Source organism: Quercus suber, unplaced genomic scaffold (genome assembly GCF_002906115.3).
Source record: "Quercus suber isolate HL8 unplaced genomic scaffold, Cork oak 2.0 scaffold_675, whole genome shotgun sequence".
In the NCBI taxonomy this organism is placed as follows: domain Eukaryota; kingdom Viridiplantae; phylum Streptophyta; class Magnoliopsida; order Fagales; family Fagaceae; genus Quercus; species Quercus suber.
Genome location: NW_027070116.1, coordinates 266,063 through 284,999, shown reverse-complemented (window position 1 = coordinate 284,999; position 18,937 = coordinate 266,063). Strand labels below are relative to the sequence as shown.

General features: G+C 37.3%; 1 pseudogene; it reads right to left on the bottom strand.

Moving 5' to 3' along the window:
* The window catches only part of LOC112030074 (protein BONZAI 3-like), a 29,041-nt pseudogene extending 11,245 nt beyond the window's left edge, over positions 1-17,796 (bottom strand).
* Between the last annotated feature and the right edge of the window lie 1,141 nt (positions 17,797-18,937).

Sequence of the window (18,937 nt, the reverse complement as noted above, 5' to 3'; positions counted from 1 at the left end):
CATGTGAAATCTGAGAACATACTTTTACTTGATAAAGTTAAAACTTTGGAACATGATTTATCTGTTGCTAGATCTGCTAGTTCTAAACTTGATCATATGTTGAATGTTCAAAAGTATCCTTCTGATAAATCTGGGTTAGGATATGTTGAAAGCATCTTTGATTCTGCACCACATTCCACGAACTTTATACCTTCATCTTCTTCTGAACCTTCTGCGAGTGAGGTTATGAGTGAAACTGTCAAACCACCTGTGAGTGAGGTAGTCAAACCTGTAGAAGCTTCACCTCCTAGGAAGATTAGGGTTGATCTAAGAGAAACTAAACCTAAGGATTCTACCCTTTCTAAGGACAAGATGCATCGTAAACCTGCTTGGGTTTGTCATTATTGTGGAAAATCTGGACACATTCGTCCTAACTGTTACAAGCTTCAAGCTACTAAGAGAGCCAATAAACCAAAGGTGCCTGTGCCTCAAGCACAAGATCCTATGGCACTCATTGGTGAATTGGTAAAGGTTTTGAACCTTTATTCCAATCCTGGAGTTGGACATCATGCAAATGTGAATAAGAACTCCAATGCTCATGGTGCATCTAAAGGTTTTGGATGCAAAAGACTCGACCTAATTGAGTCTTTCTGACATGGTTCTTGTGCTTCATTGCTCATTCCTTTGTGACCATTGTTATTTGGTTTTTTGTATTTTTCTTTGTTCTAGGACTTGCATTGCATTACATTCATGCATTTCATTCTAGGATTTATTGGTTTTCTCTTTTAATAAAAATTTAAAAAAAAATTTAAAAAAAAAAAAGAGAAAAGCAAAATATGTTACACACTATGTTTCTTGGTTTTTGAAAACAAGGTTGGTCAATTTAGTTACACATAACATGTCTTATGTACCTTGTTTAGCTTTGATGAGCTTATTTATTGCATTTGACTAGTTAAAGCTTTGTAGTGCATGTTGTGTGGGAAAGATGTTTATGGTTGTTGATCACTTTGTCTTGATCTTGAAGTCACATGTTATTTGACTGTCGAACTTGATCCTTTTGAGAAAGGCATAAATAACCATCTCACCACTGTTCACTAGCCAATCATGAACACCTTAGTGCATATCATAAGATTCTGTGCTCGAGAAAGTGTAGCACATGCACAAAAAGAACATAAGGTGTTGCCTCGGCTTAATTGCTTAATGCTTAAAATTGGTGTGTACTATTAGGCTTGATGCCATCTCACATAAATAAAATTGGTGTGTATTATTAGGCTTGATGCCAATCTCACATAATAATGAGGCAAAAATTCAAGAAACTTACATGATTGCAAGCTTTTGTTCTAGGAGATGTGGGAGTTATAGGATGTAACTCTTTAGGTGATAGTCTCTTTTAAATTCTATGTGATGGATTGTGTAGACTTTGTGATTAATTGCTATTCACATATCACCTCACATGTATCTCAAGTTTTTGCTAGTTGCACAAACTATACAAGTTACTCTTTGCTAAACTTTGTACATGTTATTGTGTGTGTTTTTGGTCTGACCAACCAAGTTTGGATATACCTTGAGAATTATGCAAAATATTTTTTTTTTGCTTGAGAATTTAAAAAGAAGAATGGCTGAAATTTTCTTTGAAGAAACTGGGATTAAAACTTTTGGTTTTTTGAAAAAGCATTCTATCTCATACTTATGCATTTTGTTTCAATTAGTTTAATGCTTTGAGGAGTTGTTTTCAAAATATGGTTTGTGATTTTCAAAACTGTGGTTTTTCTCAAAACTTTTGTGAGCCTCTGCCTAGTTCAATCGATCCATTCTGAATTTTGATCGTTCGAAAAAGTGCTTTAATTTGTTTGAAAAATGACTGTTTGATTCGATCGATCGAATGTATTTTTCGATCAATCGAAAGTCGCGAATCAGGTTTTTTAAAACACTGTTCTTGACTAATTCAAACACTTTTTCAAAAAAAATTTCAAACTTTTCTTTCTCTCTCTTCGACTCGGCAAGGCTAAAAGTCCAAATTTTTGTCGTTTTCCTCCGGATTTTTTGCAAGGTTTCTCTTTCCTCAAGCCGGTATGACTATCTTACCCTTTCTTTTGAGTTTATTTACATCTTTTCATGCATTTTTCTTTAAATTTTCAGACTTTTTTCTTTTTGGGATTTTTGTTGATTCACGCCTAATTTTGTGTAATTGATCAGTGGGTTTTTATGGGGACATGCTATAAACATGATCTTGATAGTTTAATTTGATCAATTTTGGGTTTTGTGAGAAATTGAAAATTGTAGGGCTTGTAATTGATCCGAATTGGGGATTTCTGTTCAATTGGGTTTAATTAATGAAATTGGCTTGATGTTTTAATGAAATTGGTTATTCTAATCTGTTTTCAACAATGTGTGATGATCAATTCATCATTTTGTTTCAAAATTTTCAAGTGGTTTTTCAAATATTTGTAGGGTTTTTGTTAGAAACTCTATGTTCGAGCCAATTTTGTGAAATTGAACCTAATTAGAACTGTGTTTACTGCATTAGTTCATGCATCACAACATTGTTATTGTTCATGCATCATATAGATTTTTTTTATATTTTTATTGTGCTAACTTGCAGTCTGCCCTTGGTTTTGTTTTATTCTTTTCTTTTAGTTTTCTCTTTGTGTCTCTGTCCTTTCCTTAGCATCATGCCTAGGAAGACTAGAGCCCGTAGGACTATTCCCTCCTCTTCTCCATCCCCTCTTTCTTTTGACCGTGAGAAGTTTCCGAGTGAGAAAAACCAAGAGATTTTTGAGAAGCTAAACCTTAGGAGAAAGATTTGGGCTGAGCATTCTGTTCTCTTAGATGAACTTGATCTTGCCATTGGGGCAAACTTTAAGCATCAGGGCTGGTTACCCTTGGTAGATATTTCTGATCCTCCTCCACCTTCTGCCTTGATTAGAGAGTTCTTTTCGAACATCTCTATCTGCATCTATGATTCCAACACTTTGGTAAAGAGTTGGATATGAGGCGTAGAGTACACCATTACTCCCCGGGTAATGGCTGATGCTCTAAGGGTACCTTTGGTCCAGAATCCTGTCTATCCTTATGATGAGTCTCTCGAGTTGAGTGATGTCTTGTTTTTCATCACTGGGACTTCTATCCAGTGGGGTTCTGATCCTAGGATCACCTCTGCTGAGCTTTCCGGGTTGCACTATCTGTTCTTTAGGATAGCCTGTCATTCTATCTGGCCCATATCTCATGTTCACACCATTCCTCTCGAGCGGTGTGTATTTTTGTACACTCTGGTTACTGATGCTCCTATTAGTTTTCCTCATCTATTTCTTCGTTCTTTGAACAATGTTTATAGGAGTTCATCTACTTCTCATGCTCTTGTTCATCCTATTTTTATACATAGGATTTTGCTTTATCTTGATCTTAGTGGCTTCCCTTCCTCTGAGCCCATTCATGTGATTGCTCCCATAGGTGCGTCTTTTCTTAGACAGAGGGCCGCTCATCTTAGAGCTGGTTCTAAACACCCTAGGTCTGAGCCTTCTAGTAGCGCACCTCCTCCTTCTTCTTCTATAGGTCCTGCTGGTGAGGATGTTCCTGATCCTGATGGTGATGCTGCTGCTGTTGATATTCCTCCACCTCCTTCGACCAACTTTGATGTTCGTCGTACCTTGGAGACTGTCATGACCGTTCAGGCAGCTCATGGTCAGTTTTTAGTGGACTTGCTTGATGAGATTCGTGCTCTACGAGCCGACCTTGCGCATCTTTATTCACCCTCACCACCTTCTTTTGATGCTGACTTGTGATTGCCCTTTGGCATTCCGTCACAAAAAGGGGGAGTAAAGTGTTTTGGGGTTTTTGGCTTGTAGAGGGGTTTTTGTAGTTAGGGGGAGACTTTTTGTTTTTGAGGAGCTTGTGGAATTTTTAGATTGTATCTAGGTGATTCACTTTATATATCATTTTTGGGGCTATTCATGTTAAGGGGAGTAACTTTGATTGATATACATGATATATTCATTGATTTTTGTTGCTTTGTGATTCATTGCTTATTGATTTATATTTATGAGTTGATCATTAATATATGTCTTTATTCTGTGTTGTGTGAATCTTACAAGAATGTTATACCTGTTGTTTTACTCTTTTCTGTCACACATGCGTTTATGCGTTTGTTGAGTATTTCAGGAATATACAGGTTGATTCAACTGAACTGTTGTCTACTCTTGCAACTGATGGATAGTAGTTAGGATTGAATTTGAGTTTATGAGCATTACTTTTGTAAATGGCTTTTTACTTGTAAACTTTGAGTTTTTAATTTTTGTTTTGTCACGGATTGCCAAAGGGGGAGTTTGTTAGGTTCTAAAGGTTTAGGAATTTATGTATTTAGAACTCTAATTTGTAATATTGGCAAACCATGATCAAAACAATATGTTTAGTCTTGTTTAAACTTGTTCAAAGTTGATAAATTATTGTAAAGTTGGAATCGAGAGACTGTAGATGCATTAGGGCATTTCGGTCAAGCTCGATCGATCGAAGAATAGACTCGATCGATCGAAAGTCAACCAGATTGCATTTTCTGCAGTTTTTCCAACTCAGCCCTAACTCATTAAACATTTAGGGTTTTATGTTTTTGCTCTAGGTATATAAGGCAAAACCCTAGCCACGTTTTTAGAGTGGCTCCAGTTGTATTGTTACTCATAGATTGCTATTTTGTGTAAATCTCTTGTGAGATCTAGAGGAGTTTTCCTTTACACAAAGCTTAGGGTTTTCAAGATAGAGATTACTTCAACATCTTAATGATTAATTCTGTTGCTACCATTGAAGTTTAAAGAATATCAAACGTGGGTGCTTGTAGCTGATTGAAGAATTCAAGAAAGAAGGAGTCCGTGGATTTGGAGCTTGCACGGGGTCGTGTCAGTAAGTTCTATTGGTAGGTAGCATTAGGAAGTCGAGCGGGGAGCTTGTAAGTCCTTTTGTATGAACTTCGATTCTTTTATAGTGAATTCAGTTTGCCTTGAGGATAGGTGGGTAAAATCCTCCCCAGGTTTTTACCGGTTTGGTTTTCCTAGGTGATCATATCTTGTGTTATTTATTATTCCGCTGCTTTATATTCTTGATATGATTGTTTGATTGTTTTAACCTAGAATTGCTTAATTTGACTAAGTAACAACTTGGCTAATTAACTATGCTACTCAATCTGGTTGTGTGTTAAGGGGTCTAAAACCGTTCAAAGAAGGCCGAGGAAGATTATAGAACTCTTCTAATGCAATACAAGGAGGCCAAATGTGAAGTGGAGAAAATGAATGGAAAGCTGCTGGAAGCTTATTCAAAGATTTGATTTCTTGAGCATGAAGTGCTTCGGGCCAATGCTAAGGTTGATCGTGTCTCCTCCAAGAAACTCAATGAAATGCTTGCACATCAAAAATCAGTCTCAAACAAGTTTGGAGTGGGATATACCAAAGGGAGTAGCTTATCAGCTAATGTTACCAAAGAAGTGAAGTTTATGAAGGCCAAAGAGCCTATTGTGGAAGAGTCTATTCCTGATAAGGTTAAGACCGAAAAGAAGAAGAATATGTTTGATCAACCAATGTTCAATGCAGTCCATAATCCATCAGAAGCCAGAAATGAAGCTAAAGGAAGATCATTTCCAAGATTACAATGAGGTCCTAGAACAAATCACATTTGTCACTATGCGGACTGCAATCCAACTGTCATAAGCTGAGAGTGTTAAACAATGCAAGCGCTCCTCGATCACGAGGAAGAAGAAATGACAAGAAGTCTTGGGGTGGTGAGCAACCAAGAAGTCAAAACCGTGATCTTGGAATGATGGACATGATAAAGATGATTGGTGCCTTCATAAATTGCTTGGAAAGCTTCACAAAAAGGTTTGACAGTCCTAACTTTCGTACCCAATTCGTCAAGAATATCACCCCAAACGCACGTGACGTATGGGTGACGAAGGGTACTCATGCATAAGAATCATAACATGTCCATGCATCAATTCTTCCTATGCTTTGTGAATATGTTTGGTTATATGCTTTTTGCTTCTGTTTATTTTGAATTGTTGCTTGTTTATTTGTTTCGTTTTAAAATGTTTTTACATTATTTTTTATCAATCTTTTATTACTTTTATGTCAAAAATCCAAAAACACATAAAAAGTAGAAAATCTAAAAAGTTTGATCAACTTTGTTGAGCTTTGTTTTAAAACATGTTTTGCCTTGTACCTTTGTACTAATAGTTTTGTGCATCTACGAGCTTAGCTTGTCTCATATGCACTCATATATTTGTGGGAAAAATTTTGAAATCTTTGTGACTGTTGTAAATAGATCTTCAACCTTGTCATGAATAATTAGTGAATGGTTTTGTTGATCTTGAGACATGCATAAACTTGTGTCTATATATCTTCCCACTTTTATTTTTATTGCTTTTAATTAAAGAGCTCACCAAATGTAAATCGCCAAATGAAAAGAGATATTAAGCTGCAAAAGCCTGTCGCACGTACTAGTATTTGACTAGGAAAAAGGAAAAGCGACCAAAAGAAATTGTTTGATGCCCAAAAAGGCCAAAGGCTAACTCATCAATTTGGAATATTAAAAATTTCAGGCATCTATCTCACAATGAGATGTATTGATTCAAAATGATCAAATGTTATGATGTATATGGAGCCAAATGAAAAGTTTCAAAGAAATGTACTCAAGTTTATGTGGGAGGTCATATATGCACATTTCTATTATTGAGATGGATCACATTATTTAGTGCTAGTTGTATATGCCTTGATTGAATTGATCATTGAAGCTTCACAGTGGACTAAGGACTATCTCATCTTTGATATTCACACACAACACACAAATCTATGTTCAATGAATGTCATATTCATTTGTGTGATTGCATTTGTTTAAATGTGTTTTCACAAGCTTAATCTTTGTTGATGAAACACAAAAAGATTTTTGAGTGTTTTAGCTTGTTTTTGGAAAGTATTTTGTTTTACAAAAATGTCAAAAATTTCAAAAACAGAGTTGCCCTGTTTTGGCAACTCAATCGCGGGTTGGTCCAGTCGCAAGCTCACTCCGAGATTTTTCACGGTTCATTGGTGAGTCAAGGCTTCAGTCGCGAAAAATACTTAGAAAATTTTTTCAAAATTTGGGTTTTTGTGATATTTGCGGCTTAGTGTGGTGATTTGTTCGTGGATGGAAGGTCCAGTCGCGAGGGGTACACAGAGATTTTCGCGGCTCCCTTAGCGATTGTCTCGTGGGTAGACTTTCCAGTCGTGAAAAACACTTAGAAAATTTTTTCAAGTTTCTTATCTTTTATGTGTTTCGCGGCTTACCTGGCGACTTGATCCAGTCGTGAAAAACGCGTGTTTTGCGTTTTAAGGACAGTTTTTCAAATATTTTTTAGTTTTTCCTCAAATATCAGTGACTGTTTATTGTCTTCCCCAAATTCTCTCTCAAACATTCCGTGTCTCTTTTGAAAAAGCTTCCATTTTTGCATCATGTCTACTTCAAACATCAAGAAAAAGGTATGGGTTTTCCTTCCCTCACTTCATTCTTACTGATTTGATCTTTATTTTCGTGATTTGCGTGTTGCAACTGTGTTTTACAAAATTTTGTGTTCAAACATGGGTTTGCCTAAAATGTTGGGTATGATTGTTTGGGTTTGATTTCTCTATTGTTGAGTTTATTTAGTATCTTGTTCTTGCATCAGGTTGCTAGTCTTTGTTCTGAGCATGGTTATTTGATAGGGTTTTTACTCTTTGAGCTCTTGGGTTTGGGGTTTTCTGTGTTTCACTCTGAATGTGGTTTTGGGTTTATCAAAATGTATGAGTTTTTGTAGTGTGTGGCAAGCATTGTTTTGATTTTAATTCACCATATCTTATGTGTGCTGCTGCCTTGGGTTTTTTCTTGCACATTTCATACTCATTATGTCATGTCTCATTGACGTATGCTCTTATCTGTCTGTATGTGATTTACATTGTCCTTTTCTAGTTATTTAATGCTTGCTCCTGTCTGCATCTATACAGATTAAACTTGTTACTAATATGTGTGCATTTCCACATATTATGTTTTGCTCTTGTTGTGGCCTTTTCTGCTTGTTTACAGATGGCCCCATCTCCTTCAAAGAAAAAGACCTCTGTTAAGGAATCTGATAAAAGGCTGAAAATGGATCCTAACCTATTTAGGTCGGTTCAACACTTTGAGAGATATAGGGACTCTTTCTTAAAAGGAACCATCATCCAACAAAGATTTGTTGATTTAAGGGATTTGAAAGACACCTTTATTCCAAGCTATTTTGAGGGTAGAGGTTGGGAGAAGTTACTGGGTGATCTACCTCTTGAATGTGAACCTTTAATAAGGGAATTTTATGCAAATGCAAGCATAAGGGAGGATGAGTTAAACTGCTGGGACAGAGGTCATGAGTTCACCTTAGATGCTCAAGACATTGATGAGGTTCTAGGGCTTGAGGGTTTAGAAGATTATGAATTCACTAATTACAAGGACAAAATGCTCTCTATAGACACTGTCCAAACCAGGATTGGTGGAGTTAAAGAAGGAAGATGCCTCAACACTATTGCCTTCCCTATTGACATGAGGTGTCTGATCACAATCATGATGTTCAATTTATATCCTATAAGAAAGATGACTACCCTTACTAATGCCAGAGCTATCTTTCTCATGGAGCTCAAGGAGAAAACATTCATTGACATAAGTTCTCATATATATGACACAATTGTGGATAAGACTAGAACCACCTCAAGACCTAAGTTGATATTTGCTAGTATTCTCATGAGGATTTTCAGAGCAAAGGGTGTTGAGATCCCTCAAGATATTAGTCTCATGGCTCCTTTATCAGCCATGAACAAGTTTACCCTCACAAGGATACAAGTCTGTATTCCAGGAGATGAAGAGGAGGGTGACCAAGGAGAAGGTGATCCTATGGAAATTGAAGCAGAGGCTGCAGGACAGGTTTCCACACCCAGAAGCAGAGCCAAGAGGAGCAAGGCTTCTACTTCATCAGCTGTACCTCTTGATGCATTTCAGATCATCCTAGAGAGGCTTGATACACTCAGAAAGGTTCAAATCAGTATACTGAAAGGATGACAGCAATGTAAGATCAGCTTGATGTACTTTCAACTAAGTTTAACAGCATCTACACCAACAAGGAGCAGTGACCCTTTGGCCATTCCGGTAAAAAAGGGGGAGTATTTTTGGGGCAGCTCTTGAGGGGGAATGCTAGTTTTAGGGGGAGCTTTCGCTATCATATGTTGTTATGTTTATAGTTTTGATACATTGTTTTGTGGTTTTTGTTGTTGTTTGACTAAAACTCATAACTTTTGGATAGTTTTGGTTCTCTAGTATAGTTATTTATTTCTGAAGTTATTCAGTTTATATATATGATGTTTTTCAGGAGTTTATAGTTTGTACCTGCTACCTTTGTAGGTTTTTAAGGTTTTTGTTTATGATTTGTACCCATGTTGCTTTTGTAAGCTTTTAAGGTTTGTTTCTATACATACTTGTAGGCTTTTATGGTTTGTACCATGCTTATGTAGCCAGTATGCTTTGTTGTTTTGTACTTCAAGCTAAATGTTATGCATTTTCCTTAAGTGCTTTCACTTTTGTGCCCTTGTAGAATTTTATTCCTAGATGCTTATACTTCATGTATTGTGCATTGATTGAGTGTTGGTCATTCAAGTGATTTGTTTTGTGCTTATCAGCTTGAATGTCCTGTTGTTCATTCCAAGTGAGAATGAACAATGTGATCACTTTCTTATGGTGATTGCTTGGCTAGTTAAGCCATGGTTTATTACTTTATTCCATTTTTGCTTGATCGCATTGTTCTTGTTCCATATGCATTACAAGTTTTCTACATACAATGATCTTATTGTGTTATTGTGTTTCGGGAGATGTTTTGGTTTATGGTTCAAGAGCTTCACAGATTCTAAAGTTAGGTGTGAGTAAGTTTTCCAACTGTTCCTAACTCACGCATTAAGTCTAGAGTTTGTTTTAAGGTTTTGTAACGGAATAGCCAAAGGGGGAGCTTGTAAGGTTGAATTTAATCAACCATCTTGTTGGCTTTATTTCGTGCCAAATTTTCTTGTATTTTAGCATTTAGTAACCCTATATTTAGGTGGGAAACTTGTAAAGGTAGTGAGCGAGTGAGTGTAAAGAAATGCTCAAGTTTATGCAAAGAAACAGAGACTCGTGACTGGATCTCGCGGGTGGCTCACGGCTTACAAGTCGCCAAAAGTTGCACACGTGCTAAGTATTCCAGAAGCTGAAGAGTCGCGCCAGTTATTGCATTATAGGACAAAAGTCCCAAGCTGGTCAGGCCATTAGCTCGCAGCTTGAACTCGTGACTTAACCCAGTCGCGAGGTCAATTTGCCAGAATGCCCTGTTTGGGAAAAACTGACGTTTCACATTCCATACTCACCCTAGTATAATACCCCACATTTCCACAAAATGTAGAGAGCTTCTAGAGAGAATTTTGAGAGAGAAACCCTAGAGAAAACAACATTGCCTCATTCACAATCTTCACCCAAGAGACTCTTCAAATTCCTTTACTCTTTTCCTCTCCATTGATACATCCTTGAGAGGTTCTTGACCAAATCCTTTTCTCACCATACCCACGTCTGTGAGAAGGTTCTTTTGGTGCTAAGGGAAGTAGTTTGGAAGGGACCAATGACTATTGGTTGATGCTATGGTTTATAGCGAAATCCGGTAAGCTAGAAAAGAAAAAGGTTTGGTTCAACCTCGTTGGAGCAAGAAGCTTGGAGGGCTTAGGTGCCTGGATAGATTAGGTTTGGAGGGTCTATTACTATTCATGTATCCCAACTACATTTTCTAGTGGATTATTTACCGCTTGGAGGGCGGCGGAGAGGTTTTACGCCGAGGGCTTCGATTTCCTCTTCAATAACACGTCGTGTGTTGTCCTTGTGTTTGCATCTCTCTTCCTTTATCTTTGCCTTTTATTTTTTGTTATGGATGTGATTATAATTGGCTTAGATTGTTTATCAATTCTGTGTTTGGCTTATGTTCATGTTCCGCACATTAATTGTTTGATAATAAGCTTGAATTGATATTTTGTAATTGGGGGTCAAAACGTTCATAGTGTTTTCAACACTATTTGAACATTTAGGTTGGTATTTTATTCTATATAAGGACTTCCATCACTTACAAGGGTACAAAAATGCAAGTGAAGTAAGAAACAAAAGAGGAAGTGAAGAGTGGTTTGGTGTGTGTAGCAAATGAAGACTTATTACATAATATTTGATAAGATACATCATTCCTAATTGCAAAATTTATTATTCTAAAAAACTTTCGCTATGAAAAATCTCAACAAAGTGTGATTCAAATCATTACTTCCCAAACCTAGTCGAGTATAGGAAATATAAAGGGCAAATGAAGACAAACCGACTCAAACTTCACACTAAAATAAAATGAGGGTGCACAGTATTTGGATGAGCTTATTTCGTTGACAAATTAAAAAAAAAAAGGTTGTTTTAAAGTACAATTGAATCCAAAAATGAGTAAAGTTTTAAAAGGTTATATATAAACTGATGATAATAATATGCTTGCATTACAAAGTAAAAACAAATAGACCCTAGTAAATTACCAAAATATTTAGCACATTGGGAAATTATTGCATAACCCTATAATTATCTTATTATCAAATGATGTTATTGAAAGTTCAATATGTGTATAAAATACCCTTGAACGTTTAGACTCAAAAAAACAAAATATCAATTCAAGCTTATTATCAAACAATTAATGTGCAGAACATGAACATAAGCCAACCACAGAATTGATAAACAATCTAAGCCAAACAAAATCACATCCATAACACAAAATAAATGGCAAAGATAAAGGAAGAAAGATGCAAACACAAGGACAACACTGGATGTGTTATCGAAGAGGAAATCGAAACTCTCAGCATAAAACCTCTCCGCCGACCTCTAAGCGGTAAATAATCCATTAAAGAATGTAGTTGGGATACATGAACATCAGAAGACACTCCAAGCCTAATCTACCCAATGTACCTAAGCCCTCCAAGCTTCTTGCTCCAACGAGGTTGCGCCGAACCTATTTCTTCTTTAGCTTACCGGATTTCGCTACAAACCATAGTATCAACCAATAGTCATTAGTCCTTTCCAAACTACTTCCCTTAGCAACAAATGTACCTTTTCACTGATGTGGGTGTGATGAGAAAAGGATTTGGTTAAGAACCTCTCAAGGATATATCAATGGAGAGGAAAAGAGTAGAGGAATTTGAATAGTCTCTTAGTAAAGATTGGGGATGAGGCAATTTTGTTTTTCTCTAGGGTTTCTCTCACAAAATTCTCTCTGGAAGCTCTCTACATTTCGTGGGTATAAGGGTCTATATATAGTGGTGTGTGTTTGGAATACGAAAAGTTAGTTTTTGCCAAACAGGGTAAATTGGCGGCTTGGCCTCGCGGCTTGTCCAAGTCGCGAGGTAACAGCTTGGCCAGCCTGGGACTTTTGTCCTATAGTGCGACAGCTGGCGTGACCCTTCACCGTCCCGCATGCTTCTCACGTGCACAGCATTTGGCAGCTTGCAAGCCGCAAGTCCTAGCCGTGAGTCTCTACTTCTTTGCATAAAGATGAGCAATTCTTTACACTCTTTTCACACACTACCCTTACATGAATCCCACCTAAATACAGGGTTACTAAGTGCTAAATTACAAGTAAATTGGCACGGACTAAAGCCAACAAGATGGTTGATAAATTTCAGGCCAAATCTTTCGACAAAATTTTTGGCATACTTCTCTTGAGAGATGAATATTCCATCTTTCCGTTGTTTCACTTGAAGCCCTAAGAAGTAGTTCAACTCTCCCACCATGCTCATTTCAAATTCCCTTTTCATTTCTTCCAAAAACTCATGAGCTAGTTGATCAATTGTGGATCCAAAAACAATGTCATCCACATACACTTAAGCGACAATGAAGGATTTCTCATCCCTTTTAACGAACAATGTTCGATTTGCTTGACCTCTTTTGAACCCACGATCCAATAAGTAAGTGGTGAGACAATCATACCAAGCTCTTGGTGCTTGCTTTAACCCATACAAGGCTTTCTTCAATCTTAGCACATGACCTAGAAGTTGAGGATCTTCAACCCCCTTTGGTTGCTCAACAAAGACTTCTTCATTTAGAAAACCATTCAAGAATGCACTCTTCACATCCATTTGGTACAACTTGAAATCCATGATGCATGCTATGGATAAAAGAATGCGAATGGACTCTAGTCTTGCTACCAGAGCAAATGATTCATCGAAATCTATGCCTTCCACCTGAGTATACCCCTGAGTCACCAATCTAGACTTATTTCGGACAACTTCACCATCTTTATCTATTTTGTTTTTAAAAATCCATTTGGTGCCGTTCATATGTGTATCTTCAAGCCTTGGAACCAATTCCCATACATCATTTCTAACAAATTGATGTAGCTCCTGGTGCATAGAATCTATCCAATTCTCATCTTTCAAAGCTTCTTCTACCTTCTTGGGTTCAAATTGAGCAAGATAACAGTATTATGTCACATGGTTAGCACTGTACCTTGGTCCTTTTCTCAAACGAAGTCCCTCGTTTATATCACCAATAATATTACTTGATGGGTGATTGAACTTGATGGGTGATTGAAAGTTACTCTTGATGAAAGTTTCTTGGAAGTTAAGAGTTCCTCATCACGAGAAATTGGGGGTTGAACTTCTGGAGGTGTGAGTGGACTTGAGACTTCTTATGTTGATCTAGTCTCTCTTCTTGATATAGGGGGTGTAGACTCCCTTCCGGGTGTTTCTTTCTCAGCATCATCACTTAGGGACTGAAAGTTCAATATGGGTATGAAACACCCTTGAACGTTTAGACCCCAAGATATAAAAATACCAATTCAAGCTTTATATCAAACAATTAATGTGCAGAACAAGATAATAAGCCAATAACAGAATTAATAGACAATCTAAGCCAAATATAAACACATCCACAACAGTAAATATAAGGCAAAGATAAAGGGAAGGAAGATGCAAACACACAGACAACACACGATGTGTTATCGAAGAGGAAACCGAAGTCTTCGGCGTAAAACCTCTTCACCGCCCTCCAAGCGGTGATAAAATCCACTAAAAAATATAGTTGAGATACATGAACAGCAGAAGACCCTCCAAGCCTAATCTACCCAAGTACCTAAGCCCTCCAAACTTCTTGCTCCAACGAGATTACGCCGAACCTATTTCTTCTTTAGCTTCCCGGATTCCGCTACTAAACCATAGCATCAACCAATGTATATTGGTTCCTTCCAAACTGCTTCCCTTAGCACCAAATGAACCTTCTCACATACGTGGGTGTGGTGAGATAAGGATTTGATAAATGACCTCTCAAGGGTATGACAATGGAGAGGAAGAGAGTAGAGGAATTTGTAGAGTCTCTTAGATGAAGATTGGGGATGAGACAATCTTGTTTTTCTCTAGGGTTTTCTCTCACAAAATTCTCTCTCAAAGCTCTACACATTTAGTGGGTATAAGGGTCTATATATAGTGAGGTGGTATGAGAATACGAAGAGACACATTTTTGCCAAACAGGGTAAATTGGCAACTTGGTCCCGCGGCTTGTCCAAGTCGCGAAATCAAGTCGCAACGTAACGGCCTGGCCAGCCTGGGACTTTTGTCCTGTAGTGCGACAGCTGGCGCGAACCTTCAGCTTCCCTGCGTGCATCTCACGTGCCTGAAGTTGGCGACTTGCAGCTGCGAGCCACCCGCGAGTCCTGGCTGCGAAGCTCTGCTTTTTTGCATATACTTGAGCTTTTCTTCACAACTTCTCACACACTACCCTTACAATAATCCCACCTAAATATAGGGTTACTAAGTGCTTAATTTACAAGCAAATTGGCACGGAATAAAGCCAACACGATGGTTGATAATTTTCAACCTTACAGGGACATATCATCATCATCCTCATTCTTCTTGAGTTTGAACCCTTTTCGGTCATCCTCAATTTCCTTTTCTGATATGGTGTCGTCTATGACCACATTGATTGATTCCATCACCGTCTTAGTTTGCTTGTTGTACACTCTATAAGCTCGGCTATTTGTAGAGTAATCTAGGAATATTCTTTCATCACTTTTAGCATCAAATTTTTCTGAATTTTTCCTGTCATTTAGGATGTAACTAGTGCTCCCAAATATTTTGAAATACTTCACCTTGGGTTTCTTTTCTCTCTATATTTCATATGACGTCTTCTTTGTCCCTGCTCGGAAATAGATTCTATTACAAATGTGACAAGATGTGTTCACAGCTTCAGCCCAGAATTTTTGTGGGATGTTTTTATTGAGTAGCATGACTCTTGCTATCTCTTGGATCACCCCATTCTTTCTTTCAACTACCCCATTCTGTTGTGGAGTCTTTGGAGCTGAAAATTCCTTCTTGATACCAGGCTCTTCAGAAAAAGCTTCAAATTTAGCATTCTCAAATTTCTTCCCATGATCACTTCTGATTTTAACTATGGGAAATCCTTTTTCATTATGTAGTCTCTTGCATAGCCTGTGCATTTTATCACATGCTTCGGACTTCTCTCTAAGGAATTCCACCCAAGAATACCTTGAGAAATCATCAACTACCACCATAATGTATCTCTTTCCTCCTATACTTTTAGTTCTTGTAGGCCCTATTAGATCAACGTGAAGAAGCTCTAAACACCGTGAGGTAGCAATCACATTCACCTTGTGATGGCTCGCCTTTGTTTGTTTTCCCATTTGGCATGCTCCACATATAGTATTCTCCACCTTTCCAAACTTTGGAAGTCCCTCAACTACCTCAAGTTTAGAGACTTTAGATACTTGTTTGAAATTTGCATGCCCAAATCTGTGATGCCAAAGTCTCAGCATATCAACACGAGCACTTTTACATGAAATAGGTGCCGTAGGAACTACTCCATAGCAATTATTAGTAGTCCTATTTCCTTCCAGGACTTGAATCCCTTTTTCATCTATAATTATGCACCCCTTCTTTGAGAATTGGACAAGAAAATCCTCATCACATATTTGAATGATACTTAAGAGATTCACCTTCAATCCTTTGATGTACAGCACCTCTTTCAGTAGAGGTAATCCCGGTATTCAATCGTCCCTTTGCCGAGAACTTAAGCATGGCTTCCATCACCAAAAGTCATATAATCACAGGCTTTCTCTTTAAGAGTCTTAAACAATGATTTATCTCCTGTCATATGACGAGAACATCCACTGTCAAGATACCATAAGCATGAGTTAAATACCTTCAATGAAGTGTGCACAAACAGACATGCATGAGACAAGCATTCTTGACCATCAAACAAAAATTCATCTTTATTTTCCATGCTTCTGCCGGGTTGAATTTTCTTTTTCAGATTATCAACCTTTTCACACAAAGTTCTATTTCTTCTTTTGTGCTTCTCAATCAAGTAGTTAAATTCACATAAACTATTGTGTAAGATGTGGTTCTTACTTTCAAAGTATTTCAGCATGTGAACAAACATCCTAGCATGTTTCCTAGATTTTATTAACTCTAAGAGTTCATTGTTAGAGCACCCTTCAAACATACTCATAGAATCATTATCACAAACATCTAAACACAATTCAGCATGGTATTTTTCACAGCTGCATCCATAACCAAGGGGTCTAGGATCATACTCAGGTAATCAAACCACAAAGAGTGCACCCACTCTGATATCAATTGAAAGTTCAATATGTGTGTAAAACACCCTTGACCGTTTAGACCCAAAAAAACAAAATATCAATTCAAGCTTATTATTAAACAATTAATGTGCGAAACATGAACATAAGCCAACCACAGAATTGATAAACAATCTAAGCTAAATAAAATCACATCCATAACACAAAATAAATGGCAAAGATAAAGGAAGACAGATGCAAACACAAGGACAACACTCGATGTGTTATCGAAATGGAAACCAAAGCCCTCGGTGTAAAACCTCTCCGCCGCCCTCTAAGTGGTAAATAATCCACTAAAGAATATAGTTGGGATACATGAATAGCAGAAGACCCTCCAAGCCTAATCTACCCAATGTACCTAAGCCCTCGAAGCTTCTTGCTCCAACGAGGTTGCGTCGAACCTATTTCTTCTTTTGCTTACCAGATTTTGCTACAAACCATAGCATCAACCAATACTCATTGGTCCCTTCCAAACTACTTCCCTTAGCACCAAATGTATCTTCTCACAGACGTGGGTGTGATGAGAAAAGAATTTGGTCAAAAACCTCTCAAGAATGTATCAATGGAGAGGAAGAAAGTAGAGGAATTTGAAGAGTCTCTTAGTGAAGATTGGGGATGAGGCAATCTTGTTTTTCTCTAGGGTTTCTCTCACAAAATTCTCTCTGGAAGCTTTCTACATTTCGTGGGTATAAGAGTCTATATATAGTGGTGTATGTTTGGAATACGAAGAATCAGTTTTTGCCAAACAGGGTAAGTTGGCGGCTTGTCCAAGTCGCGAGGTAACGGCTTAGCCAGCCTGGGACTTTTGTCCTATAGTGCAATAGCTGGCGTGACCCTTCACCTTCCCGTATGCTTCTCACGTGCACAGCATTTGGCAGCTTGCAAGCCGCGAGTCTCTGCTTCTTTGCACAAAGATGAGCAATTCTTCGCACTCTCTTCACACACTACCCTTACATAAATTCCACCTAAATACAGGGTTACTAAGTGCTAAATTACTAGCAAATTGGCACGGAATAAAGCCAATAAGATGGTTGATAAATTTCAACCTTACAGTTATCTATAGAGATGAATACCTTTGAAGTGATATCACGATCAAGCAAGTTAGATGCTAATAGAGATAACTGCAGCATAGAATTAAAACACAAAAATGCATAAATACATAATGAGAAACCACAAAGGGCTAATGTATAGAATAATATGAAAGAAAGGACAAAATAGAAAAGCCATTGACGTAAATTGAATAACAATTCCAATGTCAAAATACATAATACTAATGATCCTATCTTTGAGTTAAATTATATCAAGATGCATGATTGCTTAGGAGCTTTATAAAATGTCACTCATATATATGCTAAAGGGGTGAACCAACACACTCTATGATGTCCATTAGTTGGAGATAGAATAAAGGTACTTCAATACAAGCAAATGAATATAGATATTCAATATTACACACACAACAAACAAAATTTTGGAATCAATTCTTTTTTCTAATGCTCCATCTTTGAATTGGCACCACAAAATGGGAATCTTGCTAATGTTCCCCTTGGGGGAGCATTTTGTAGTGCAACTTTAAAAAGAGTTTAGGTGGGCTCATTGATGTGGACCTAAGGTATAAACACAGTAACTCAACCATATAAAGAACATGCAAACACCAACATCTTCAAAAAAATTAACATGTATGAAAAAATCTGTTGCTGTGAAGCAACAGAACACAGTGGAAACCTAACTACACTATCTATTCTCAAATTCTAAGAAACTGCTCATAGATGATATGCCAAAGTTTAGTACATAATGGACACCATGTTAATAACATTTCCTTGGCCTGCATGCCCTAGCCATAGTGCAGTACATAAAATCCAAGCTTGACAAGAACGCAAGTTTGGTATACTATAACAGTGATTACATTGTAATAGGAATAACCATAACAAGGAATAAAAGTAGATGAAATGTAATGATTATATATTCATCAGTTTGGTGATAACATAGGAATAGAAATGTGGAATGGCATCATATTAGAAAATTTTCCTAAAGTACCCTTTTTAAAATGAATTATATATTTACACTTTTTGTGAATCTTGTGTTAGGTTCTAAAGACTTAGGATTTCATGTATTTAGAACTCTAATATGTATTGTTGGCAAACCTTAATCAAAACAGGTTATTTAGTCTTGTTTAGACTTGCTCAAAGTTGGCTCTTCTATGTAAAGTTGGAATCGAGCCGATGCAGAAGCTATTGTGCATTTTGGCCTGGCTCGATTGATCAAAGCTTAGGC